Below are 12,602 nucleotides of genomic sequence, written 5' to 3' on the forward strand. Positions count from 1 at the left end.
TCTTTGCATCAATATCATTATTTATCTCTCTCTTTTTTACATACAGAGCAGACGCAACAAACACACATCCTTACAAACTTTCGGATTTATAATATTAGTAGGATAGGATTTACAATTATCCAAAAAAGTATATGTCATTGGTCAAGACAAGGTTTGGCAAACAAACAAAGTATAATAACAATGATAATTACCACACATGATATAATGCTATACCACTTTCCAATAACCATAGTATTCAAGGACACCAACATCTCTCCAGAGAAGTAAAATAAGCGTTATGCCTTATAACGAGGTAATTATTCGAGCGTGAGAGCACGTTGGCTCGTACCATAAATACGTAGAGCAAACACGGTATTAGCACCGGTCACGCTGCACCTTGTTTGTACGGCCTAAAACAACATGCGTTTGCGGCCACCGACTGAATTTGTTACTGTCGGTCATTTGCTGACTCAGTCAAATTTTGGTACATGTATATGCGGAATAAGTTTTGTTTTATTCATATTATGTGTATTTAAATGTTTATTTTAGGCTATTAATGTTGGTAGCTATTGCGTAAGTGTTTTGTAGATGGTCCTTATTACGTAGATACCTAGACGTTTTTCAAAAATGCTTTTAGTATAGATTATTTGCTCTTCTATTACACAATGATACTATAAAAGGGACAACCTGAGACTGCAAAACTATCGTTAAAATAAACTTTAAATTGCATTATTTATTTATGTATGTATTTAAACATTTTCAATAAATTAATTTCACTTTCGTGCGCAACTGTGCCTACATACGTGACCGTACGTAAATGGTCAGATAACGAATTACGCTTTACAATATTTTGTATGATATTAATATAACGAAATAATTTTGTAAATAAAGATATTATTTTTTGAGATTGCAATCTATTGCAAATATATATTTCACATTTAAAGTAATTAAATGTTGAAAGGGTGAAGGGAAAAGGGTTTATGGAAAAATATTTGTATTGATAATAATTATTAAAGGTTGCTGGGGACTATTGGAATATTTAGTATCAATGATATTTATGTGTAACAAAAAAAATTAAAACGACACAGAAGAACAGGTACTTATGGTACGGGAAGATTTTATGATAATCGCAGATTATTTTCAATAGGCTTGATAAGTTATTAGCATTAAAGCAAATAGTTCACAACCAAGGCAGAAAACTATAGTTATATAATACTGATATTATACTTAAAACGTGTTTTATTAAATACATTTTTCAGCCTTTTGAAACGATTCAATACGCCTGCTCATTGAAAGGCTACCCTTATGTCAAATTTGATATTATAATCGTACGCGCCTCATTTAATTTCTAAACTATAGGCACACTATTCGTATAAATTACTACAAATCAAAGTAACCTATAAGACTAATCATAAGTGCAAGATCACGTAGTAACAAATATCTCACAATCTCAAGTTGTTATTAGAACAAACAGTTGCAATATCACGGTTGGCAAACCAGAGATAACAGAACGAATGTTAGGACATGTCGATTTTAGCTAATGTCGGCGTGTCAACACTCGGACCTCAACATGTGGACACGGCCTAAACAAACAGTCATTACTCCTGACACCGGTCTACGTGATCGCTGCCTAAACGATCGTATAGAATCGCAAATGTTACGAACACATATTTTTTGAATCGATTAAGAGACGATTTGCTATAGCATGATCTTTACTGAATTGTTTTCCAAATGCCATAGAAAAAATCATTTCAGTTTAATAGATAATATAGAATATGTGCCTACCATTATTTAATAAAATATGAACACTAGGTTTATCATAGTTTCTATTGACTGTCATTCGACTGTCATACTCAATTGTATTTATTCTCAAAACTGCAAGTTTAGCTATTTGTATGTCTCTTATAGCGGTCGAAGTCTATTTCCATCCAGTATTCAGTATTTACAAACCATGGAGGCAACATATTGTGATTAGAGTATTGTTTTAGCATGCAGCCAGTATTCTAGTGTCGGTTGCACATCGTCGCACGCCGCCACGCGCTGTGAATGACATATCGTATGCACGTGGCTTGCGTTTTGTATCACTGAAACCGTAATTTGAAATAAAAATACGTGTTGACATAGTGGTTTAAAATATCCGTATGATTGTAGTATTGTAAACAGATTATTTGGGTATAAATAATTTTATGAAATGCTTTTTTTAACATTGGACGCAATTAAGTCATGCAAGCTTATATACAAGTATTTATAATAATGTAACGCGTCACAGTAAATATGCACACGAAAGTCACAATGAAACTGTCTTCTTGTCGGTATGTTATTCTATTAAACAAGTTTAGGAAACATAGTCATATTGCTTTAAATAACGTGCAAGCATTTTCACCATACTCTACGTTGTCTATTGGTTATTAGTAACAGTTCGTCATGTCTACGCCGACAAAGACACAAACAGAAATGTAATAGATATCATGAATGGACGTTGAAATACATACAAAGGTAGAAACACGTCTGTCAGATAGCAAGACGGTTAAAATAGAGGAAATGGGGAGAAACATCGAACTATTTCTCAGATAACGTCAGACATTGAGACTATTATGAACGTTGTATGAAGGCCAGCTAGACTATATCAATTATTCTGGTGCTCTGGAATCTTGTTATTAATATTAGCACTTACGTTAATGCTTATACTGAAATGTCAATAGTTAAATTTACAAATTGGTTTAAGAGAATAAATTAAGATTTTTGTTCGATCATTTAGTTTAAAAAACGTTTGATTATACACACACACACACACACAACTTCGTATATTGTAATCACACATGTATAGTAATACTAAGAACTTAGAAGTAAACACAGTATACAGATAATTATATTAAACGCATTATTCACAGTTTTCCCAAGAGCTTCCCAAAAGTTTCTAGAACTGACCCGTAACTTAACCAGTAAATATCGGAACCGCTTATACTTCCAAAAACTTAAACACTATTCCCACTTGTGGCTGACCTCTGTTAAAACAAGAACAAGTGACCAACTGGGGACCTTCTCGTTAACAAGAATACACGCATTAGTTTTCTCAAATGGGATTAAATGTATCACATACATTATATATATAGTTAATTTTATTAATATACAAAAAATAGTTGTGATGTATTACATAACAAGATTAACATATTTTTTTATATCAAGAACTTTTCTTGTAAATTTTCTTTGTGTAATTTATATTATAGACTCCCCATTTTGTACAAGGAACAATATAATAGTCATAATGAAGTATAAATATTAACTGAAATATGAAAGTTATACATACTAAAGCCAAGTGAACTTTACTTCTGCTCCCGGCAATTTATATTCTAACATGCTTCATTTATTCCATTGCAATGTAACGTGCTTCGTCGCGTTTCAATTCACTAAGAACATAATAATCAATATCAGGTAAACCCGTCAGACTTGCCAAAGAGAGTCCAACAGATTTCCAAGTTCTACGGCGTTTGTATCGGCTGAAGTAACAGATTTCCAGTGTTGGTATTGCACGAGCCACTTTCAAATTCAATTAATCATAGTTCGGATTAGTTCGTCTTTGACGATCTCTGGTCAGACGTGACTGTCTTTCCTAATGGAATTCCGATAATTTAATGATTATATCATATCTATGCATTAAAGCAGAGCATTTCCGATTTATATTGAGATTGTATAATTTAGTATTTTAAAAATATGGAACAGTTTGGTAATTACCAGAGTAATTAATTTAACAATATAAACAGAGATAAAATTGCATAATGTGGAAAAAAAGGCAGTGCAAGGTCAATGGAATCGCTATGATAAACAAAATTATGTTTTCCAAAAAAAAACTGTACATTTTCAATACTGAGGATCTTATAGTTACATATATTTTATTGGCAAGCAAATTCCAATTTCCAATGGTCAGTGTTCAAAGTACACAGGATCAGTAACCCGCCGGGAGCGGAACCCAGCTCTTACTAACAAATTTATTAAGAGGCTATTCCTAAATACCGTCGGGATTTCGCTTCAAATTAAATCCCGTTTTACTCTAAGCTTTCTAAATTCGATTTAGCCGTGCCTTAACCGTGTGCTTAAGCAGATATACGAATAGAAATAGAATTTACTCTCTACTTATCTGTATTTTAGAGATAGAAATAAATACTATTTGCTTTTGTAGTAGTGTGTACACATATACCAACTAATTTGCGTGCAGCAAAAATCGAATTGAAAGTCGCGATACAGCTAAATAGTATGAAATATCCTTCTAGTCTTCTGTAATCTCTGACGATTCATAACCTTCTATTCTTCTTTTTACTACGTATGGGAGTGATGAAAAACAACTTTTGCTTGAACGGCATAAGCCATGTTCAATCATGTTTTCTATCTCTATCTCCACGTGATCGAAGAGATGAGGAAGTAAGGTTTGGTACGCCGCAATTTACCGATGGTTTTTTGACGTTCTTGCATGCTTTTGCATTTTCATTTTTAATGCATGGATATTAATCTCGTTATTCCAGAAAATTTTATAATAACACTTGGTAGGATTGTTTCACATCGATTCTTCTAATGGTAGGTATGTTCGTTGCTCCTAATAGGTGAGTTATAGTTATTAAAAAAAGTCGGCTCTAATTATTGGATTGCTGACCGTGGCAATGTTGAACTGCCATCTGAACGGGCGTTGCAAGTTGAGATTAAGTTAAAGGATTTTCCCTCCGTATGTAGGAATAACCGTGTTATCTACGGCGTAGGGTTGAAAATCAATTGGTTTCAGTCTCTTTTGCTGGTGGCCATACTGAGATATTCACGCTGGTAAACTATGCATTTAATTGTTATAAGACTACACCGACAAAGACACCGTGACTCTATAATAGCAAAAATATACTTGAAATAATGACTATGTAGGTAATTTTGTTATAATTGTGTCGTTATCTATATCTACAAATATAGAATATAATCTCACATAAACAAAAACAGCTATTATCGTAACATTGTATCTCAACCGATACCACAATCCTTTTCCGTTAAAAGGAAAGTTGTAACAAATCAAAAGACTAATAAAGGCGAGACGTACAAGTCTCTAGAAAGTATTTCTTTCACGGGCCGAAGTTGCGAGTCGAGAATTTCCTGAGAATGGCAACAGAACGGAACTGCAAACGACTTCCGTACCGCGGATCTTGCTGCACGTAGACAACCGCTACGAACTCTTTTGTTTCGTTTCTAAATGCAATATATTTGATATATTCGAGTTGAGGATTTTATTTAACCGCTCTGTGTTTAATTTTATCACTTACGTGTATTGAAATTTTCTTTGACGAGGAGGAGTAATTACGTATTCTATTATAACATATTATATTCGTGTTTGAATAACAAAAAATGCTGCGCCACTATAGCACTGTACCTATGGGTTATTTTTCTTTTTCGAGTATATCCTCGTAGACATGCTCAACAAAATATCATCTTTCTTCAGTAAACCCATCTCAAAATTAATTTACATTAGAGGTAAGAAAATTGCTTTGGTTCCAGCCAGCACTTGATTTCATAATTCAGAAATTCAAATCCAAGCTACGATTACGCTGTATCATGAGCAAACTAACAATTTGTTAACAACAATCAATTTAACGGAACCGATACAACTTAAACAACAACTTGTAACAAGTTAACATTGAATAAACAATCTGGCCTTAATAATTAATATTGGTCTGAGTATATATCTATACTAGCAGCGCCACGCCGCCACCCGCGTAAGTCTGTAACCCGTAGAAATATCGGGATAAAAAGTTGCCTATATGTTATTCCAGTTGTCCAGCTATCTACGTACTAAATTTAATTGCAATCGGTTCAGTAGTTTTTGCGCAACAAACACACACACATCCTTACAAACTTTCACATTTGTAATATTAGTAGGATTAATATAAAATAGTATCATTCTAATTCTTATTATGACAATGACCCGAAATAATATATGTACGCCTAACAGACACATTGGCCCGGCTTCAGTCGGGTGTTCAAAGAAAATTAATAGTTGCCATACATTTTATCGTATTTTTTTAATTTCGCATCATATTAAATCTTGTCATGGCTATTGGGTAAACGTAGCCTCGTCACTGTCATCTCACTCAACTATCTCCAGACACAGAATTATACCGTAAAATCAACTCCGTTAGGACGTGAAATAATAATAAACAAACCAACACACTTTTGTAATTATAATGAGTAGCGATTAATACAGAATATACTAGAGCACACGATTAAAACTGGTTCGAAATTAAAACACACCGCATGTATTCAAGCGAATAATTCTACGAAAGTGACACGCTAGTTATATTGGAGTAATTTAAATTTTCTGGAAGGAAGACTCATACTCATACATATATTTTATTTTTCATCATCATCAGCCCATATTTGTTCCTATTGCAGGGACAAAGACATGTTAGAATTAATGCCATAATCAACGTGGTACGGTGTAAGCAAAATGAAAAACACTCATCCAATTTAAAACCCCCAACTTTATAATTGATATCGTAAGTTTTATCAACTGAGACACGACTGCTACTCAGTGACTACAAAGATTTCAAACAGCTTAATCTCAACAAAAGACAAGAAGCAAATCTATGAGCTTCCGTGATACCTTCTAATGAAAGTCAAACTCAGATATTGCATGAGCATATATTAATATCAATTTGATGAATGACTAATTAATCTTCCTAGAACAGTGTTACGCCCTTGATTACAATAAACCTTAAGGCGCATTGCAGCTTACATGTTTGACACTATTGTATTATTATAAGTACATTATTGTATTTATTTATTTCTGTGTTAAACTATTGTGTATAAAAATTATGCCATACAAAATGAATTGGTTACGTAAAGCTAGAGAACCCTTCAATCCAAAACTTACGTAATTTCCTGTAATGAAAGGTACAAAATACCATGTATACTTAGCAAGCTTTAGAAAATTGTTGGCTGTATTCTTTGTTGGAAATTCTTAATTAATTAATAAATAAATAAATATTGTAATATAAAATATATATTGTTCAATGGGTAGATGTAGATATCTTATAAAATAAAATAACAATTTGCGGTCTCTTAAGCTAATTGTTATATTATTTTAACACATTGAATTATGAGTAAAAATGTTTTCACAAAATGAACAAATTCATTAATGACATTACTTAATACCACTGGTAATTATTTAGGTTGCATACAATATTGATTCGTAAATAGTTTGAAAATATCTTTTAATTATTTCCGTTTATGATTATTCATTATGAGTGATTCCAAAACTATTTATCAGTAACATAATATGATACGAAATATTTCAATTTGTAATACAAATTTATCGTAAAGCACTCCAACTATCCGCTTTACGAGTATATGCGTGTGAAACTGAATATTCACAAGTTTTTCATGAAACCCTAGTACCCGAGTCGATTTGATTGAATATATATTTTTTAATTTAAACAGTGAGAGCATTTGTCAATTTGTTTAAATACATATCTGTACATTGTATTTGAAGCCACGAAGTATTGCTTAATATACCACACATTTATCCATAAGTAAACTAACTTTTTAAACATATTCAAATGTCTACATTATAGTGACATAATAATGTGTATATTATATGCCACTTTCGATTGACTTATTCATATACACAATAAAACGTTATCGTAAATTGACTTTGCAATAGCGATATCTAAACCTGATACACTTGAAGTATAATCAAGCTCAGCAAAAGTGAAATAGAATTTTCCCATCTTAAAAATTGCGATCACGTATCTAATATAGTGAAAACAATATTCTAGTGACCGGATGATTTCTGAACATGTGTGCCCTTCGATTTCCATGTAATAAGGTTATGATTTTGAAATATGAATGTTCGATGTCATAAAATTTTTATTAAACATAGCGGATTGCAAATGATCGTATAATGTTATATAATTACAAAGAGTCATATTATTTTGCTATATAATACGTTTTATGTTCAGTACTCGCCTAATTTACATTTCTCTTTAAATTTTGCAATTTTTTGGTATGATTTTTGGGTCTGGAGATAGTGAGCGTAACTATTTCCGCGGTGAATCATCGAAATCTCTCTTAAATTTCTTTTTATCACGCTGACAAAACCGCGGGCTATGAGCTAGTCTAACAATAAATTTCTGTACCATCTATTATACATACACGTGTAACCAAAAAATCAAATTCGATTCTCGATTTATTTTTTTCGATAACGCTATATCAAAATTTAAAATCGCATACATCGCGCAGTTTGTAGCTTCTAATGCTCTCGAGGGGTGTAAAAACGGCGTATCGATATAAAAACCACATTAATCTACACTTATCTTGCTCGTGTTATTTAATGACGCGTCATTTCGCGGTTATTTGTAATGCTTTTGGGCGAAACCGCCGATGTTAAATGATTATTTATTGAGATAACCTTCTATACATACACGTAACAATATATATATCATAACGTACCTTACTATTTATAAACAATGTACATACATTGGAAAGGAACAACTCAATTTCGAATTGTCCATTTAGGGTAGAAGATCTCAGTATCATTAATGAAAATATAGGCATAACTTTAACATCAATGTGACATTTTACCCCTTTTAAAATAATTCAAAGCGCTTTATCGGGCGTACGATTATTTCAAAAACATTTTCCTTCCAGCAAACAGCGGTAGATTTGCATGAAATATAAAGGTGACCGCACACATAGTTTCCTGTTGTTTATAGCGGTCACTAAACGCGTTCGTTTTGTTTGCCCTCCCCTTTCGCATTCCTGTCTTAGTTCCTTTATTGTCTTACCTTCCGCTTATGACGTTGGATTCAGAGCATTTATTATAACGGGACAAAAGGATGCATATTTTGCATTGTAACGACAAAGTTTCGCGAAAATCCCTTTGTGAATATAATAATTTGCAAACGTAAAAACGTTGGTCTTTTTCATATATAATGTGAATGGTATTTAAATAGCTGAAACGGTATATTCAGGAGTGCTTAAATGATTTCATAATTCATCAAATCTAGCCACTTTTATTCGATTATTCAATTATTCCTATTATATCGAGAGTGGGGGAATGTCAATTGAATGTCATATTGGCGATAATCGACACTCGATCACGTCTCTTTCTAATGAGGGTCGACATATTGAAGTTCCAAGTGGAATTATTAAAAAACCATTTAGATGTGGGACAAACGCTGTGATGGATGGACTTTGGAATCCGATCCATTTCAATTTCAGCCGTTGTCTCTTTATAAAGGGTGAGTGTCCCTGGGTGATTTAGTTAGAAATTATGCGACAAGTTCACGTACCTATACAGAATTTTTAAATTATTTTTATAAGTTCGAAGCATTAATACTTATGTCATTCATACAAGAAAAACTTAATTCGTTTCGTTCTTTGGCTATAGACAATTTTAGTAGTTATTTATAATTTGATACAAGTACAGTAAATTGAATAGGCAATAAATTGTTTATTAACATTAAATTTATTAACCATCACACATATAATATATGTAATATACACATACTATGTAAGCGAATGAAGTCGTTAATTTGACTTGGTGCGATGAACTAGAAATATAAAATGTGTCATCAAAATTATGTATAGTCATTTACTATAAAACACTATTACTAATTTCCAAGGATTAAGGAATAATTGCTTATTAAACAAATAAGTATATAATGTTACAACGAATTTGTTATTATGACGGATATTTTGTTTCACATATAAAGTTATAACAGAGATCACGTAGAAACATTTATTAGCAGGTAATAAAGGGCACAATATTTCTCACTCGTAACCAAGAGTGATGAGCTGATAAATCATATCTAGTCGCCGATTTATATCGCAATAAAGAACAAGAAACTGCAGCTATAAATAAATACATTATCTCTTTATTATGCCATATATTTTTTGTGGAATTTCTTTATAAAACGAAGTTACCTAGTTACATCGTTTCTTTGTGATAAGTGTAGAAATTACAGTTTTAGTACTCCATATCCAATGAGGTAGGGGATTTGGAATTAGAAAGCACATTTTATTATTTGCATATGTAAAATGTTCATTATAAAAATGTAATTATCGCTAGAATTAGTCTCCAAGCAAAATTATAAAAAGTCCACTTCACATCGGTCACATCTTCACACAAAACACACCAGACACACAATAAGTTCATAATCTAACATTCGACAATTTTACATACTAGCTTAGTGTAAAGACCGCACGACGTGGAATGCTAAAAGCCCAGGCCGTTAACTCAGCTCCACTGTATAAAATAACCATCTGTGGAAATACGCCGCTTATCCCCAAGAAAAACTCTCTTTGTGAGGATAACTCGTTCTACATCCCCTCTTATGATATGTTTACGTACTTTGAGATTTTATGTGGACGTTCTAACGCCGAGCACGAATTTTATTGGGTTTATAGAATTTTATGACGCCATATCCCACGAAGTGGCCGATGTTTTTCATTGTTTATTGATTCTGATGCCTCCATGCGTCTATTAAACTGTCGATAAGGTAGAAAATTATAGACGGTTGCATTTTAAAGCAGATAGGCAGCTTTTAAATTATCCAGCTCTATTTCGAAGTGTCAATTTCGTTAAAATCTTGGTACGAAAATACTTTTAGAGCGAGGTTTAACAGTTTGACGGCGCACTTAATGTATTTATACCGAACACCGGACAGCGGCATCTGTGGCTAATGATATCGCCGGACTACCCCTTCCCCCGGGCGACCACCCACCCCCCGGACACCCGATAGACCCCCATGACTCGGTCATTAGTTAAACACGCACAGCCGCCCGCATGTCGCAAGTTTATCTTTGGCTAAACTGTAGGTATGTGGACTCGATTAGCCCTTTGATCAAATAATCCAGCGATAAAATAGGGTTTGTCGAGGAAATTTAATTACATTAAATGTCATTGTTCAGTCGCTTTGGCGGTGAAATGGTGCTGTTAATTTAGTAAGATAAGTGGACTATAAACATTCACTGAATACAGCTATGCCATGGATTCTGAATGACTCCGTATTTCTATTTCAAAACTCACATTATTTTGAACTTGGAGTAGAGCTTTAAGAAATATGGAATTCATTAAAAATGGGTCAGGTATAAGAAGTTAATTCAAAGCTAATTTCGCTGCATTTAAATCTAGTTAAACTGAGTTTATAGACATATATCCTGGTATACATGTATGGTAAGGACTGAAAGACACGCTCGTTAATTGCAGGTGGCGTGGAGATTAAGTGAGCGGCGATTTAATTGGCGGTCAACTCGCCGCATGTAAACATTTCCTGTAACAACCTAGATTAAACCTTACTTATAAAACTATGCTTAAGTGTGTATTTTAATAAATTACTGTATTTTATTAATATCCTTATCCCTATTCAAATGCAGAAAAATCTTCACAGTTATATTTCTTTAACTTAAATAATATTATGTTACTAATTTCTCTTTGGTCATTCATTTCCTTTTAATTCATCTTTCTTTATTATATTCGAGATATCCCTAGCTATGAATCTAATCTTTTCCCTCTCTTGCATGTAGTACACGTAGCTTCATATACCAATGGCGTAATCGTGACCACTTATTTTCTGGTAGTTGATCACCTACGTAGCAGGTAGAACGGGTTACGGGGAGGCAGTAGCGGTCACTCGATTAATACTAACATTAATCTCGGCTGCCCCGGCAGGAGGGCGCCTTAATTTATAACCCCGTTTTGACAATTGATGACCGTCAAAATTCAGCAGATATTTGTTGTTCGCGTTTGGTTTTACGTGCTTTTAATGCTTATTCCAGTAAACGTTAAGGTATGCAAAAGTGTGTAATTCAATTTTAAATTCGTATAAACACGCAATGCATGATGCAAATGATGAAATTGTTAGTATGCTGTTTGTATATTGTTTTCATAAGAAGCAGATTTTAAATAGTAAATTTTGATCCTAGCAGCCTACACGAATTATGAATAAAAGTTAATATTATTTTGATTTATACTCAAAACAATTCACTCGTATAATTCTCAGTAAATTGTTAACAAATCTGTAGTTAATGAACACTGATGGTCGTCGTGGAAGTTAGGCATGCGTAAATTCAGTGTTGGTGACGGGTGCATGGAATATAAATGTGTACTATGCCATCTAGCGGACTTCACTTGCAGACTCTTGCGGAAACCGTTTGGAAGATCAGTGTGATTTTTTGCGTAGTTTTACTGCAGTGTCCGTTTCGCGAAGAACACGCTAAACGCTAAAGTAGAAGTAGGAAAAAAAACAGGTATATGTTAACATTAGAACTTTCTCATCTGTATATAAATATAATTTTATTTACATATAGCGTTTGCTAAAAAGTCTATGCCGTACAAATAAATTTTACCTTTACCTAATAAAAAAATATTCGAACGACGTCATAAATAGTATAGCGCTGATAAATAGGTTAGAACTCAAAAAACGTAAAAGTTTTCAATTATTACAAAAACCATTCTACAAACAGACGTTACAAAATACGAAGGAGGCTCTCAATTCAACTATAAAAGTGATCCTGTAAATATAATCCTGAACATTGTATAAAACTAATAAAATTTACATATAATCAATTTATTTCAATTCTCCCCAGATATAGAT

This window comes from Zerene cesonia, chromosome 17, assembly GCF_012273895.1.
Source record: "Zerene cesonia ecotype Mississippi chromosome 17, Zerene_cesonia_1.1, whole genome shotgun sequence".
Taxonomy (NCBI): Eukaryota; Metazoa; Arthropoda; class Insecta; order Lepidoptera; family Pieridae; genus Zerene; species Zerene cesonia.